Source organism: Salvelinus namaycush, chromosome 31 (genome assembly GCF_016432855.1).
Source record: "Salvelinus namaycush isolate Seneca chromosome 31, SaNama_1.0, whole genome shotgun sequence".
NCBI classification, from domain to species: Eukaryota; Metazoa; Chordata; class Actinopteri; order Salmoniformes; family Salmonidae; genus Salvelinus; species Salvelinus namaycush.
Window position 1 is genome coordinate 19,789,529 of NC_052337.1, and position 16,601 is coordinate 19,806,129.

Here is a 16,601-nt window from a genome sequence, read left to right on the forward strand (position 1 = left end):
TGAGAACGATATCTCACTTTGAAGGTCTCAGCTTGAAGAGAAGAAGCTTCAAGAGGTATTGGTCTGTCACATGCATGAACCAGTATTGGTCAGTCACATGAATGAACCAGTATTGGTCAGTCACATGAATGATAGCAAACGTTACTGATAAATTAATTTATGAATAATGAATAAGCAAAATCATGCAAATATTACTTTCTGTGTCTGTATATTAGAGAACTAACGGGACTGCCCCTTTGGAGCTCCTGATAGACATGTGGTGCATTGAGTTGGTTGGAACCTCTTCAGCATGCTGATAATAAGCAATGACTCATTTAAGATTGACTTCGAGTGTCCCTGTGTAAGAATTTCCACAACAGAAGTTAAAGTGGGGTTTAGTACAGTCTAATGGTGTGTCTGTCTGTGCTGGTTTCTCTTGACATTTCAGTTTAAATTGACTCTATACATCTATAGGTTAGTGTTCTATTGATCTCCTGTCCTCTTAAACGATGATGGTACGAATACCCACATATACAAGCACACATACAAACCTGCCGATAAACACACACCTTGCTATCACAGGTGATCTCTGTGGGAGTTTTGGCTCCATCACATACTGAGGAGGCTGTGCCTATATCCATCATTTATATGCGTATATGAGAGTGTGTGGATGTAAAAGTAAATATACAGGAATATGCAGTTATAGAGGATGAAATGTAGTGGGAGAGAGGTATGAAGGGCTAAACAGCAAGCCAAAGAACATGAAGGATTACGAGAATGAGAGACAGCGAGAGAGAGGAAAAGGGAGAGAGAGTGAGAGTGAGGTAGAGAAGGGAGGGAGAAAGAGAGAGGGAGGTTGGGAGTTGAATTAATAGCATTTTCTGGAGTGGCTAGAGCAATGTACTATAGAACACTGCGTGGTTAGTGAAAAAGTAGCTAAGGCCTAGAATGTCCATTCAGCCTCTTCTGAGAGAACAGAAAGACAGACACACACACACACACAAACACATGAGCGCACGTACAAACACACACTAGCAGACACACACGCATGCACTCACACTAGCTAGAAAACACACACACACACACACACACACACACACACACACACACACACACACACACACACACACACACACACACACACACACACACACACACACACACACACACACACACACACACACACTGTGACTCTTCTCTCACTCTCCTCTATTTGTGTCTTTCTCTCTCTGACTTAATTTGCAATACAAACCATTTCTCTTTTTAATATTCTCTCTGTGTTAACACGGTTGGCTAGTTTACTGCTAACTGGGTGTTTGTCTGTCTGACAGACAGGGCCGGCTCCAGGCATAAGCAACATAAGCGGTCGCTTAGGACCCCCAGACACTAGGGGGGCCACGACCCAAAAAACAAACAAAAAAACATTTTACATTTTTACTTAGTAGGGGTCTCAACTTACTGTTAAGAGTTAGAATAGTAGAATACACAAGGTGCAATTTCTAATTTAGTTATGCATCAGCAGTTTTCTGTCAGTCACTCAATTTTCCATGCCAGCTGTCTAAACCTGTAGTAATCATGTCTGAATACCGACCGGACACACAGGGCATGTGCCCAGGGGCCCTGACCTCAAGGGGGGCCCCATTTATTTGTATTTTTTTTCACTCAGATATCATAAACAAGGCAATGTCTTGGCAAAATGTGCAAAATGTGCAAAAACTGCAAATGTTTTTCTCTCTGCCCCATGGCAAAATTATTTAAAAAAATGGCATTTAAAAAAAAATAGAAAAAATAAAAATGACATTTTTTATAAAATTGCTAAACTTCTCTCCTGCCAAATGGCAAAATGTGTAGAATTGCAGAAAACTTGCAACATTTTCTTTACTCCCATGGCAACATGTGTAGAATTGCATGAAATGTACTTTAAAACAAAACAATTTTCCCCAGGAGGTGGTCTTCCACTGATCTTACAGTGTTGCTTCACTTGTCTCACAGCGAAGGTTCCCTTACAATCCATGTCCTTATTGGCAAACAGTTTCACACTAAATAGGATATCACCTCCACAGCAGACGGATGTAATCATTGTTTCATTTCAGAACCCCAGCTGCTCGGGGTGAAAGATCATGGCAATAGAGCTGCAATCTGGGATCCGGTTGCAGTGAAACGTGTCACAAAAGGATCTTATCAAATCACGCCCTCCTCCTAACGAGCTCTGATGTCATCACCAATTAACCTTCTGATTGGGCTAATCTGATTAAATAATCACATAGTATGGAATTACGAAAATGGGAAATTATTATAAAGGAATAAAGCCTGTGTAACCTTGTTCTACTTTAAAAGCTGCTTCAGCTTCACGTACACACACACTCACAGATTGGTCAGGAAAATCATCTCTACCGGCGCCGATGTCTGCCGTTACTGAGTGGCCTGGCGGGACACACAGACTCCGAGGTGATGTCCATACGTGTGTGTGTGGAATATTGCACAATGCTCCCCTCTCCTCTCCTCCCCTGTCCCCTCCTGTCCTCCCTACTACTCTCCTCTCCTCCCCTGTCCTCTCCTCCCCTACTACTCTCCTATCCTGTCCTCTCCTCCCCTACTACTCTCCTGACCTCCTTCTCTCCTCTCCTCCCCTGTCCTCTCCTCCGCTACTACTTTCCTCTCCTCCCCTACTACTCTCCTCTCCTCCCGTACTACTCCCCTCCCCTGTCCTCCTCCTTTACTACTCTCCTCTCCTCCCTTACTACTCTCCACTCCTCCCCTACTACTCTCCTCTTCTCCCCTGTCCTCTTCTCCACTGTCCTCTCCTCCCCTACTACTCTCCTCTTCTCCCCTGTCCTCTTCTCCACTGTCCTCTCCTCCCCTACTACTCTCCTCTTCTCCTATGTCCTTTTTTCCACTGTCCTCTCCTCCCCTACTACTCTCCTCATCCCCACTGTCCTCTCCTCCCCTACTACTCTCCTCCCTTGTCCTCTTCTCCCCTGTCCTTTCCTCCCCTACTACTCTCCTCTTCTCCCTTGTCCTCTCCTCCCCTACTACTCTCCTATTCTCCCCTGTCCTCTCCTCCCCTCCTACTCTCCCGTCCTCCCATGTACTCTCCTCCCCTGTCCTCTCCTCCCCTACTACTCTCCTCCTCTCCCCTACTACTCTCCTCTCCTCCCCTACTACTCTCCTCTCCTCCACATACAACTTTCCTGCCCTGTCCTCTGCCCCCTGTCCTCTCCTCCCCTTTCCCCTCCTCCCCTACTACTCTCCTATTCCCCCCTGTCCTATTCTCCCCTGTCCTCTCCTCCCCTACTACTCTCCTATTCCCCCCTGTCCTATTCTCCCCTGTCCTCTGCCCCCTGTCCTCTCCTCCCCTTTCCCCTCCTCCCCTACTACTCTCCTATTCCCCCCTGTCCTATTCTCCCCTGTCCTCTCCTCCCCTACTACTCTCCTATTCTCCCCTGTCCTCTCCTCCCCTACTACTCTCCTATTCTCCCCTGTCCTCTCCTCCCCTACTACTCTCCTATTCTCCCCTGTCCTATTCTCCCCTGTCCTCTCCTCCACTACTACTCTCCTATTCTCCCCTGTCCTCTCCTCCCCTACTACTCTCTTCTCCTCCCTTGTCCTCTTCTCCCCTGTCCTTTCCTCCCCTACTACTCTCCTCTTCTCCACTGTCTTCTCCACTGTCCCTACTACTCTCCTCTCCTCCCCTGTCCTCTCCTCCCCTACCACTTTCCTCCCCTCCCCTACTACTCTCCTATTCTCCCCTGTCCTCTCCTCACCTACTACTCTCCTCTCCTCCATTGTCCTCCTCTCCCATGTCCTTTCCTCCCCATACTACTCTCCTATTCTCCCCTGTCCTCTCCTCCCCTCCTACTCTCCTCTCCTCCCCTGTCCTCTTCTTTCCTACTACTCTCCTCCTCTCCCCTACTACTCTCCTCTCCTCCCCTACTACTCTCCTCTCCTCACCAACTACTCTCCTCCTCTCCTCTACTACTCTCCTCACCTACTACACTCCTCCTCTCCCCTACTCCTCTCCTCTCCTCTCCTCCCCTACTACTCTCCTCACCTACTACTCTCCTCTCCTCCCCTACTACTCTCCTCCTCTCCCCTACTACTCTCATCTCCTCCCCTACTACTCTCCTCACCTACTACTCTCCTCCTCTCCCCTACTACTCTCCTCTCCTCACCTACTACTCTCCTCTCCTCCCCTACTACTCTCCTCTCCTCACCTACAACTCCCCTCCCCTGTCCTCTGCCCCCTCCCCTGTCCTCCCCTTTCATCTCCTCCCCTACCACTTTCTTCTCCTCCCCTGTCCTCTCCTCCCCTACCACTCTCCTCCCCTACTACTCTCCTCTTCTCCCTTACTACTCTCCTCCCCTCTCCTCTCCTACCACTCTCCTCCCCTACTACTTTCCCCTCCTCCCCTACTACTCTCCTATTCTCCCCCTCTCCCCCACTACTCTCCTCTCCTCCCCTACTACTCTCCTCTCCTCACCAACTAATCTCCTCCTCTCCCCTACTACTCTCCTCACCTACTACACTCCTCCTCTCCCCTACTACTCTCCTCCCCTACTACTCTCCTCTCCTCCCCTACTACTCTCCTCACCTACTACTCTCCTCTCCTCCCTACTACTCTCCTCTCCTCCCCTACTACTCCTCCCTCCTCCTTCCCCTACTACTCTCCTCTCCTCCCCTACTACTCTCCTCTCCTCCCCTACTACTCTCCTCTCCTCCCCTACCTCCTCACCTACTACTCTCTCCTCTCCTCCCCTACTACTCTCCTCTCCTCCCCTACTACTCTCCTCTCCTCCCCTACTACTCTCCTCCTCTCCCCTACTACTCTCCTCTCCTCCCCTACTACTCTCCTCTCCTCCCCTACTACTCTCCTCTCCTCCCCTACTACTCTCCTCACCTACTACTCTCCTCTCCTCCCCTACTACTCTCCTCTCCTCCCCTACTATTCTCCTCTCCTACCCTACTACTCTCCTCCTCTCCCATACTACTCTCCTCTCTTCCCCTACTACTCTCCTCCTCTCCCCGACTACTCTCATCTCCTCCCCTACTACTCTCCTCCCCTACTACTCTCCTCCTCTCCCATACTACTCTCCTCTCCTCCCCTACTACTCTCCTCACCTCCCCTACTACTCTCCTCTCCTCTCCTCCCCTACTACTCTCCTCACCTACTACTCTCCTCTCCTCCCCTACTACTCTCCTCTCCTCCCCTACTACTCTCCTCCTCTCCCATACTACTCTCCTCTCTTCCCCTACTACTCTCCTCCTCTCCCCTACTACTCTCCTCTCCTACCCTACTACTCTCCTCTCATCACCTACTACTCTCCTTCCCTGTCCTCTCCTCACATACAACTCCCCTCCCCTGTCCTCTGCCCCCTGTCCTCTCCTCCCCTTTCCTCTCCTCCCCTACCACTTTCTTCTCCTCCCCTGTCCTCTCCTCCCCTACCACTCTCCTCCCCTACTACTCTCCTCTTCTCCCTTACTACTCTCCTCCCCTCTCCTCTCCTACCACTCTCCTCCCCTACTACTTTCCTCTCCTCCCCTACTAATATCCTATTCTCCCCTGTCCTCTCCTCCCCTCCTACTCTCCTCTCCCCCCTTGTCCTATTCTCCCCTGTCCTCTCCTCCCCTCCTACTCTCCTCTCCTCCCCTGTCCTCTTCTTTCCTACTACTCTCCTCCTCTCCCCTACTACTCTCCTCCTCTCCCCTACTACTCTCCTCTCCTCACCTACTACCTCTCCTCTCCCCCTACACTCTCCTCTCCTCCCCTACTACTCTCCTCTCCTCCCCTACTACTCTCCTCCTCTCCCCTACTACTCTCCTCTCCTCCCCTACTACTCTCCTCACCTACTACTCTCCTCTCCTCCCCTACTACTCTCCTCCTCTCCCCTACTACTCTCATCTCCTCCCCTACTACTCTCCTCACCTACTACTCTCCTCCTCTCCCCTACTACTCTCCTCTCCTCACCTACTACTCTCCTCTCCTCCCCTACTACTCTCCTCTCCTCCCCTGTCCTCTGCCCCCTGTCCTCTCCTCCCCTTTCCTCTCCTCCCCTACCACTCTCTTCCTCTACTACTCTCCTCTTCTCCCTTACTACTCTCCTCCCCTCTCCTCTCCTACCACTCTCCTCCCCTACTACTTTCCTCTCCTCCCCTACTACTCTCCTCTCCTCACCTATTTCTCTCCTCTCCTCACCTATTACTCTCCTCTCCTCACCTATTACTCTCCTCTCCTCCCCTATTTCTCTCCTCTCCCCCACCTATTACCTCCTCTCCTCCCTATTCTCCTCCTCTCCTCACCTATTACTCTCCTCTCCTCCCCTAATACTCTCCTCCTCCCCTGTCTTCTCCTCTCCTACTACTCTCCCCTCCTCCTCTCCTCCCCTACTACTCTCCTCTCCTCCCCTACTACTCTCCTCTCCTCACCTACTACTCTCCTCTCCTCACCTATTACTCTCCTCTCCTCCCCTAATACTCTCCTCCTCCCCTACCACTCTCCTCCCCTACTACTCTCCTCTTCTCCCTTACTACTCTCCTCCTCTCTCCTCTCCTACCACTCTCCTCCCCTACTACTTTCCTCTCCTCCCCTACTACTCTCCTCTCCCCCCTTGTCCTCTTCTCCCATGTCCTCTCCTCCCCTCCTACTCTCCTCTCCTCCCCTGTCCTCTTCTTTCCTACTACTCTCCTCCTCTCCCCTACTACTCTCCTCCTCTCCCCTACTACTCGCCTCTCCTCCCCTACTACTCTCCTCACCTACTACACTCCTCCTCTCCCCTACTACTCTCCTCTCCTCCCCTACTACTCTCCTCTCCTCCCCTACTACTCTCCTCACCTACTACTCTCCTCTCCTCCCCTACTACTCTCCTCCTCTCCCATACTACTCTCATCTCCTCACCAACTACTCTCCTCCTCTCCCCTACTACTCTCCTCTCCTCCCCTACTACTCTCCTCTCCTCACCAATTACTCTCCTCCTCTCCCCTACTACTCTCCTCACCTACTACACTCCTCCTCTCCCCTACTACTCTCCTCTCCTCCCCTACTACTCTCCTCACCTACTACTCTCCTCTCCTCCCCTACTACTCTCCTCCTCTCCCATACTACCCTCCTCTCTTCCTCTACTACTCTCCTCCTCTCCCCTACTACTCTCATCTCCTCCCCTACTACTCTCCTCACCTACTACTCTCCTCCTCTCCCCTACTACTCTCCTCTCCTCCCCTACTACTCTCCTCACCTACTACTCTCCTCTCCTCCCCTACTACTCTCCTCTCCTCACCTACTACTCTCCTCTCCTCCCCTACTATTCTCCTCTCCTCACCTACTACTCTCCTCCCCTGTCCTCTCCTCACATACAACTCCCCTCCCCTGTCCTCTGCCCCCTGTCCTCTCCTCCCCTACCACTTTCTTTGCCTCCCCTGTCCTCTCCTCCCCTACCACTCTCCTCCCCTACTACTCTCCTCTTCTCCCTTACTACTCTCCTCCCCTCTCCTCTCCTACCACTCTCCTCCCCTACTACTTTCCTCTCCTCCCTTACTACTCTCCTATTCTCCCCTGTCCTCTCCTCCCCTACTACTCTCCTCTCCTCCCTTGTCCTATACTCCCCTGTCCTCTCCTCCCCTCCTACTCTCCTCTCCTCCCCTGTCCTCTTCTTTCCTACTACTCTCCTCCTCTCCCCTACTACTCTCCTCTCCTCCCCTACTACTCTCCTCTCCTCACCTACTACTCTCCTCCTCTCCCCTACTACTCTCCTCTCCTCCCCTACTACTCTCTCTCTCCTCACCACTACTCTCCTCCTCTCCCCTACTCCTCTCCTCTCCTCCCCTACTACTCTCCTCACCTACTACACTCCTCCTCCCCACTACTACTCTCCTCTCCTCCCCTACTACTCCCTCTCCTCACCAACTACTCTCCTCCTCTCCCCTACTACTCTCCTCTCCTCCCCTACTACTCCTCCTCACCTACTACCCTCCTCCTCTCCACTACTACTCTCCTCTCCTCCCCCTACTACTCTCCTCTCCTCACCAACTACTCTCCTCCTCTCCCCTACTACTCCTCCTCACCTACTACCTCCTCCTCTCCCTACTATCTCATCTCCTCCCCTACTACTCTCCTCACCTACTACCTCCTCCTCTCCCCTACTACTCTCCTCTCCTCCCCTACTACTCTCTGCTCCTCCCCTACTACTCTCCTCCTCTCCCCTACTCTCTCCTCCTCTCCCTACTACTCTCCTCTCCTCCCCTACTACTCTCCTCTCCTCACCAACTACTCTCCTCCTCTCCCCTACTACTCTCCTCACCTACTACACTCCTCCTCTCCCCTACTACTCTCATCTCCTCCTCCCCTACTACTCTCCTCACCACTACACTCCTCCTCTCCCCCTACTACTCTCCTCTCCTCCCCTACTACTCTCCTCTCCTCCCCTACTACTCTCCCTCACCTACTACTCTCCTCTCCTCCCTACTACTCCTCCTCTTCTTCCCCTACTCTCTCCTCCTCTCCCCTACTACTCTCATCTCCTCCCCTACTACTCTCCTCACCTACTACTCTCCTCCTCTCCCCTACTACTCTCCTCTCTTCCCCTACTACTCTCCTCCTCTCCCCTACTACTCTCATCTCGTCCCCTACTACTCTCCTCACCTACTACTCTCCTCTCCTCCCCTACTACTCCTCCTCTCTTCCCCTACACCTCTCCTCCTCTCCCCTACTACTCTCATCTCCTCCCTACTACTCTCCTCACCTACTACTCTCCTCTCTTCCCCCTACTACTCTCCTCCTCTCCCCTACTACTCTCATCTCCTCCCACTAACTCTCCTCACCTACTACTCTCCTCTCCTCCCCTACTACTCTCCTCTCTTCCCCTACTACTCTCCTCCTCCTCCTACTACTCTCATCTCCTCCCCTACTACTCTCCTCACCTACTACTCTCCTCTCTTCCCCTACTACTCTCCTCCTCTCCCCTACTACTCTCATCTCCTCCCCTACTACTCTCCTCACCTACTACTCTCCTCTCCTCCCCTACTACTCTCCTCTCCTCCCCTATCCTCTGCCCCCTGTCCTCTCCTCCCCTTTCCTCTCCTCCCCTCCACTCTCTTCCCCTACTACTCTCCTCTCTCCCTTACTACTCTCCTCCCCTCCTCTCCTACCACTCTCCTCCCCTACTACTTTCCTCTCCTCCCCTACTACTCTCCTCTCCTCTCCTATTTCTCTCCTCCCCTACTACTTTCCTCTCCTCCCCTACTACTCTCCTCTCCTCACCTATTACTCTCCTCTCCTCACCTATTTCTCTCCTCTCCTCTCCTACTACTCTCCTCTCCTCACCTATTTCTCTCCTCTCCTCACCTATTACTCTCCTCTCCTCACCTATTTCTCTCCTCTCCTCTCCTACTACTCTCCTCTCCTCACCTATTTCTCTCCTCTCCTCACCTATTACTCTCCTCTCCTCACCTATTACTCTCCTCTCCTCACCTATTTCTCTCCTCTCCTCTCCTACTACTCTCCTCTCCTCACCTATTTCTCTCCTCTCCTCACCTATTACTCTCCTCTCCTCACCTATTTCTCTCCTCTCCTCACCTATTACTCTCCTCTCCTCACCTATTACTCTCCTCTCTTCACCTATTTCTCTCCTCTCCTCACCTATTACTCTCCTCCTCTCCTCCCCTAATACTCTCCTCCTCCCCTGTCTTCTCCTCTCCTACTACTCTCCCCTCCTCCTCCCCTCCCCTACCAATCTCCTCTCCTCCCCTACTACTATCCTGACCTCCTTCTCTCCTCTCCTCCCCTGTCCTCTCCTATCCTACTACTCTCTTCTCATCCCTGTCTTTTTTCTCCCCTACGTTTCTCCCTCTCCTCCCCTACGTTTCTCCTCTCCTCACCTACTCCTCTCCTCACCTACTACTCTCCTCCCCTACTCCTCTCCTCACCTACTACTCTCCTCCCCTGTCCTCTCCTCCCCTACTACTCTCCTCTCCTCCCCTACTCCTCTCCTCACCTACTACTCTCCTCTCCTCCCCTACTCCTCTCATCACCTACTACTCTCCTCCCCTGTCCTCTCCTACCCTACTACTCTCTTCTCCTTCCCTGTCTTTTTCTCCCCTACTAATCTCCTCTCCTCCTTCTCTCCTCTCTTCCCCTACTACTCTCCTTTCCTCCCTACTACTTTCCTCCCCTACTACTCTCCTCTCTCTCCCCTACTCCTCACCTACTACCCTCCTCCCCTGTCCTCTACTCCCCTACTACTCTCCTCTCCTCCCTACTCTACTCTCCTCCCCTGTCCTCACCTCTCTCCCCTCCTCCCCTCCTCCCTACTACCCTCCTACCCTCCTCCCCTACTACCCTCCTCCCCTACTACCCTCCTCCCCTGTCCTCTCCTCCCCTGTCCTCTCCTCTCTTCCCCTGTCCTGTCCTCTCTTCCCCTGTCCTGTCCTCTCTTCCCCTGTCCTCTCATCCCCTCTCCTCTCTTCCCCTGTCCTCTTCTCTCTTCCCCTGTCCTCTCCTCTCTTCCCCTGTCCTCTCCTCCCCTCTCCTCTCTTCCCCTGTCCTCTCCTCCCCTGTCCTCTCCTCCCCTCTCCTCTCTCTCCCTTCATCTCCCTCTCTTCCCCTGTCCTCTCCTCCCCTCTCCTCTCTTCCCCTGTCATCTCCTCTCCTCCCCTGTCCTCTCTCTCTCCTCCCCTACTACTCCTCCTCACCCTTTGCTCATTTTATCTCTCCATCTAAATAATGGAACTCAAGTACTGCATCTTCAGTGCGTCAGCCATAACATAGAACCCATATTAGCCAATAGCTTACAACAACATGTGATGTTTTCCCATCTCAGGCTACCGCTACTATTCTGATACATATGTCTTTGAGATTCTGCTATTGAAGAGCTGGATGTTGCACAATAACCTGACTCACGTCTAAGAAAAAGAAATTCAACCTACAGGAGCTACTTCTGAAAGACGAAGCAAATCCATGGAGTCTTGTAGCCAATGTCTTGTTAGGTAACCATATGTGTAGGTTGAGGTTAGAATAACTTCCTATTCGGTTTGAGTTGTATGCATGTCTATATCAATCAAATCAATCACATGTATTTACAAAGCCCTTTTTACATCAGCTGATGTCACAAAGTGCTTATAAAGAAACCCAGCCTAAAACCCCAAACAGCAAGCAATGCAGATGTGTAACGGCTTTCGTCCTCTTCGTCTGAGGAGGAGTAGGAAACATCGGACCAATGTGCAGCGTGGTACGTATCCATAAACTTTTAATGAGAATGAATACAAAATACAAAAAAGACAAGGAATCAAATGAAAACCGAAACAGTCCCGAATGGTGAAAACACTGAAACGGAAACAATACCCACCCACACAATGAAAAACAGCTACCTAAATATGGCTCCCAATCAGAGACAACGATAAACAGCTGCCTCTGATTGGGAACCACACCAGGCCAACACATAGAAAAACAACAACCTAGAACAATAACATAGACTGCCCACCCCAACTCACGCCCTGACCAACCTAACACAAAGACATAAAAAAGAAACTAAGGTCAGAACATGACAAGATGTAGAAGCACAGTGACTAGGAAAAACTCCCTAGAAATTGAGGAAGCTAGGAAGAAACCTAGAGAGGAACCAGGCTCTGAGGGGTGGCCAGTCCTCTTCTGGCTGTTCCGGGTGGAGGGTCAAATAATAATCACAGTGGTTGTTGAGGGTGCAACAGGTCAGCACCTCAGGAGTAAATGTCAGTTGGCTTTTCATAGCCAAGCATTCAGAGGTCGTGACTGCAGGTACGGTAGAGAGAGAGAGAGAGAGAGAGAGAGAGAGACTGCGTCTTCTTCCATTTTACAGTAAGACTGATGATACCTAAATGCATTAAGATTAGAACACCAATTATTCATCAAGGTGTCAAGTGTCAATGGCAATAACATACTGTCCATGGTTTAAATAGGACTGTGTGTGTGTGTATGTGTGTGTGTGTGTGTGTGAGTGTGTGTGTTTATGTGTGTGTGTGTGTTTATGTTTGATTGTTTATATGTCTGTGTGTGTGTGTGTGTGTGTGTGTGTGTGTGTGTGTGTGTGTGTGTGTGTGTGTGTGTGTGTGTGTGTGTGTGTGTGTGTGTGTGTGTGTGTGTGTGTGTATGTGTGTGCGCGTGCATGATCGTGTGGCTTTTATTGTCATTGCAACATTGACTGTGTATCCAGCTTGATAACAAGGTGTTTTCAGCAGCATTCAATCACACATACACACACACGTTCCTAGAAGACATCCTTCACATCTTAATTAGTAGGTAATGGGACCGAGGCTTACATACTGGATGTCGTCGCAGTGGCAATACGTGCACACGTGCGTGTGCATGTGTATGTGTGTGTGTGTGTGTGTGTGTGAGAGTGAGAGAGTGATGTCCTAGGGGGAAGTGTTCTACTTACTGCCTTTCCCCTGTTCCCCATCCCACATTAATCTCCCTCCCCAGGGGAACAGTTATATGGATCTGTGTTTCCCGGGACATCAATCTAATTTGACAGGAGATGAACAAGATTAGAGAGAGGACAATCAGGGGAGGTGTTAATCTAAGGGTGTGCAGTGTGTGTCATCGTGTTAGTGCGTGTGTGTTTGTGTGTTAGTACATTGTTTTGCTTACATCGTCGCCTCGACTCCAAGGTGTCAGACACAGACAAGACTGTGTGATCAATCACACTACACTCATAATAATGTCTACATTCTGTCATGACTGTCCTGATCAGGTCAGGTTACAGGAGACCACAACCCTACAGATTATCTCTCAACCCCAACAGATGAGGAGAGATCTAGGGGTCTGAAGATGTGGGGGTTTTATGACCCCTCACACCCATGGTAATTCTGAAGCCACAGACCACATTCCTTTGTCCCTCTCACTATGGAGGACCAGCCTCAGAACTGTAAACATGCAATAAAGGGACTTTGGAACAATGGTTTCCGTCACTACAATGGTGGTCTGACGATAGATGAATTGAAAATGTATGTCTTTTTGTTTTGTTTTTTAAAGGTTAATAGATTACGTTATTATGAAAACATTGTAACGTTAAGCGTTTTCCTCGTATATGCTTGATGTTTATAAATTGTACGTTGTGTGGAAAATGTCCAAATCAAGAGAGAATGTTTCGGTAGAGATGAAATGTGAAGTTAGTTGTCTAAAATTGGATTTGAGTAAAATCTATACCTTGCCCCTTAACCTGGTACGCCCAGAGAATTGCCCTGAAGGCGGTTACGCCCACTTCTGACCCGAGGGTATAAAACCTGTGAGTGCAGAATTAACATATATGACTAAGTGACCCGAGCTGCAGCAAGGTCTAAAAGGTCAACGAACCCAAAACGCAACAAGTTGAAGACAAAGAATCTTTTTCTACCCAAGCTACGGATGGTAGCGTGTCTAAGCGGGTGTATTCCAAGCCGAACCACCTAGCCTCCACTCCCCATCGAATCGTGGTATCTACACTCTTTCATCTTTACGCTGTGGCTCTGAGCTACGAGCTATCTGTCCTCCGAAGACCCCTTCCAGAGCGAGGACAAGGAACAGGCCAGTAAAGCCAAAGGACACGGACATCGTTCGTGAACCACCCTAGAGAGGTGCGCAGGAGAAGTGCTTCATTGAGCAGCTTGAACGGTCCCCGCTGAAAATCCACGGAGACCTTCCACAATAATTACATCATATATTCTGACTCATAACAGCGGCAGTTTGGGGCAGGCTAGGGTTAGAATGAGCATAGCTGACAATTTCACCCAAATGTATATTCCTCTTGTGTACTTTCTCTCTTTCTCTCTCTTTTAAATCCCCATTTTGGGTACCACGCGCCCTAGTGTGTTGGCCCGTTATACTAAGTTCTAATCAATAGCCTAGAATGTGTTTTTGTGTATGTGTATCTTTTATCATCATTTTTAGCTTTTAGTAAATAAACATTCAACTAAGACTGGTGTGGTGCGAATTCATTAGTGAGACCGGGTCCGTGCAGAATCCCGGGCTATACGACGTTCAGAACGGACTGTTAGAGGCAACTGGTTAATTAGCGGCTGTGGTAAAATCGATATTCTGATATTCTTTGAGTTAATTTGGGAATAGAAACTCAATTAAAACTAGTTTTCCCATGGTGCCCCAGTTAATGAGTTAATAATTGCTTGATTCAGTTAATCACGTAATTAGAAACTTGTAATCATTCGATGAGCACCAGTCGCCACATTAACTAATACAACGTCACGACAATTCTGACAGGTTAACGTATGTGTCCATAGACATTAAATGGCGAACACAGCATGTTAGTGTTCTATGATAATGTGTTCTGATTCTTCTTCAAACCTGTTCGAGGAGAGCATGATGAAGTGTATGTGTTTACACCAGCCCAGCGCATCACCACATTAACAAGTCAAACCTGATTAGCTAAATCACGTGTGGTGGTCTGGCTGAACTAAGCCTGCACACCCTGAACACTGGTGAGGTAGATAGAGAGTGATTTATTTTTGACTCCCGCTTGAACCACCCACGGCCCACCTACAATTCACACAGGCTCAAAACCATCTGTGTGCAAGCGTCCATGCGTGGTGCTTGCTGAAAGGAGTAATCCTTAAAAGCCTGCAGTCACACACTTCCCCACAATAGAACTGCTTCTGTGTAACTTCATCTCAACCTCTACTTCTCTCTTTCTCTCCCTCCCTCTCTTCTCTCCTCCTCTCTTTCCTCCCTCCTCTCTTCTCTCCCTCCCTCTCTTCACTCCTCTCCCTCTCTTCTCTCCCTCCCCCTTCACTCCCTCCCTCTCTTCACTCCTCCCTCTCTTCCTCCCTCCCTCTCTCTCTCTCTCCCTCCCTCTCTTCTCTCCCTCCTCTCTTCACTCCCTCCCTCTCTTCTCTCCCTCCCTCTCTTCTCTCCCTCCCTCTCTCTTCTCTCCCTCCCTCTCTCTCTCTCCCTCCTCTCATTCACTCCCTCCCTCTCTTCTCTCCCTCCCTCTCCTCTCCTCTCCCCCTCCCTCTCTCCCACTCCTCCCTCCCTCTCTTCTCTCCCTCCCTCCCTCTCTCTCCCTCCCTCTCTTCTCCCTCCCTCTCTTTCTTCTCACCCTCCCTCTCTTCACCCTCCCTCTCTTCTCTCGCCTCCCTCTCTTCTCTCCCTCCCTCTCTTCACTCCCTCCCTCTCTTCCTCCCTCCCTCTCTTCACTCCCCTCCTTTCTCTCCTCCCTCTCTTCTCTCCCTCCCTCTCTTCACTCCCTCCCTTCTTCTCTCCCTCCCTCTCTTCTCTCCCTCCCTCTCTTCCTCTTCTCACTCCCCCTCTCTCACTCCCTCCCTCTTTTCTCTCCTCCCTCTCTTCAGTCCCTCCTCTCTTCACTCCCTCCCTCCTCTCTTCACTCCCTCCCTCTCTTCTCTCCCTCCCTCTCTTCATCCCTCCCTCTCTTTCTCTCCCTCCCTCTCTTCACTCCCTCCCTCTTCTCTCCTCCCTCTCTTTCACTCCTCCCTCTCTTCACTCCCTCCCTCTCTTCACTCCCTCTTCTCTCCCTCCCTCTCTTCACTCTCTCCCTCTCTTCTCTGCCTCTCTCTCTTCTCTCCCCCTCTCTTCTCTCCCTCCCTCTCTTCACTGCCTCTCTCTCTTCTCTCCCCCTCTCTTCTCTCCCTCCCTCTCTTCACTCCTCCCTCTCTTCTCTCCCTCCCTCTCTTCACTCCCTCCCTCTCTCACTCTCCCTCCCTCTCTTCTCTCTCTCCCTCTCTTCACTCCCTCCCTCTCTTCACTCCTCCCTCACATCACTCCCCCCTCTCTTCTCTCCCTCCCTCTCTCACTTCATCCCTCCTCTCTTCTCTCCCTCCCTCTCTTCACTCCCTCCCTCTCTTTCTCTCCCTCCCTCTCTTTCACTCCCTCCCTCTCTTCTCCCTCCCTCTCTTCCCTCCCTCCCTCTCTTCACTCCCTCCCCTCTTCACTCCCTCTTCTCTCCTCCCCTCTCTTCTCTCCCTCCCTCTCTTCTCTCGCCTCCTCCTTCTCACTCCCTCCCTCTCTTCTCTCCTCCCTCTCTTCCTTTCCCTCCTCTCTCTCCTCTCTTCTCTCCCTCCCTCTCTTCCTCTCCTCCTCTCTCTTCCCCTCCTCCTCACTCCTCCCTCTCCATCCCTCCCTCTTTTCTCTCCCTCCCTCTCTTCCTCCCTCCCTCTCTTCCTCCCCCCTCACTCACTCCCTCCCTCTCTTTCTCCTCCCTCCCTCTCTTCACTCCCTCCCTCTCTTCTCTCCCTCCCTCTCTTCACTCCCTCCCTCTCTTCTCTCCCTCCTCTCTTTCCCTCCCTCTCTTTCTCTCCCTCCCTCTCTTCACTCCCTCCCTCTCTTCTCTCCCTCCCTCTCTTCACTCCCCCTCTCTCCTCCTCCCTCTCTTCTCTCCCTCCACGCTCTTCTCTCCCTCCCCTCTTCTCTCCCTCCCTCTCTTCTCTCCCTCCTCTCTTCACTCCCTTCGTCTCTCCCTCCCTCTCTTTCCTCTCCTTTCCTCCCTCCCTCTCTTCTCTCCTCCCTCTCTTCACTCCCTCCCCTCTCTCTTCTCTCCCTCTCTTCTCTCCCTCCCTCTCTCACCTCCCTCCTTCCTCCTCTTCTTCCTCCCCCCTCTCATTCACTACTACCCGCTCCCTCTTCTCTCACTATCTCCCTCCCTCTCTTCAA

The 16,601-nt window shown here is 51.0% G+C and overlaps 1 protein-coding gene across 1 annotated transcript in view; it reads right to left on the minus strand.

Annotated features, from left to right (window-relative positions):
• LOC120025504 (WD repeat domain phosphoinositide-interacting protein 4-like) overlaps window positions 1–16,601 on the minus strand; it is a 61,360-nt gene that overhangs the window by 40,445 nt on the left and 4,314 nt on the right. The window lies entirely within an intron of this gene.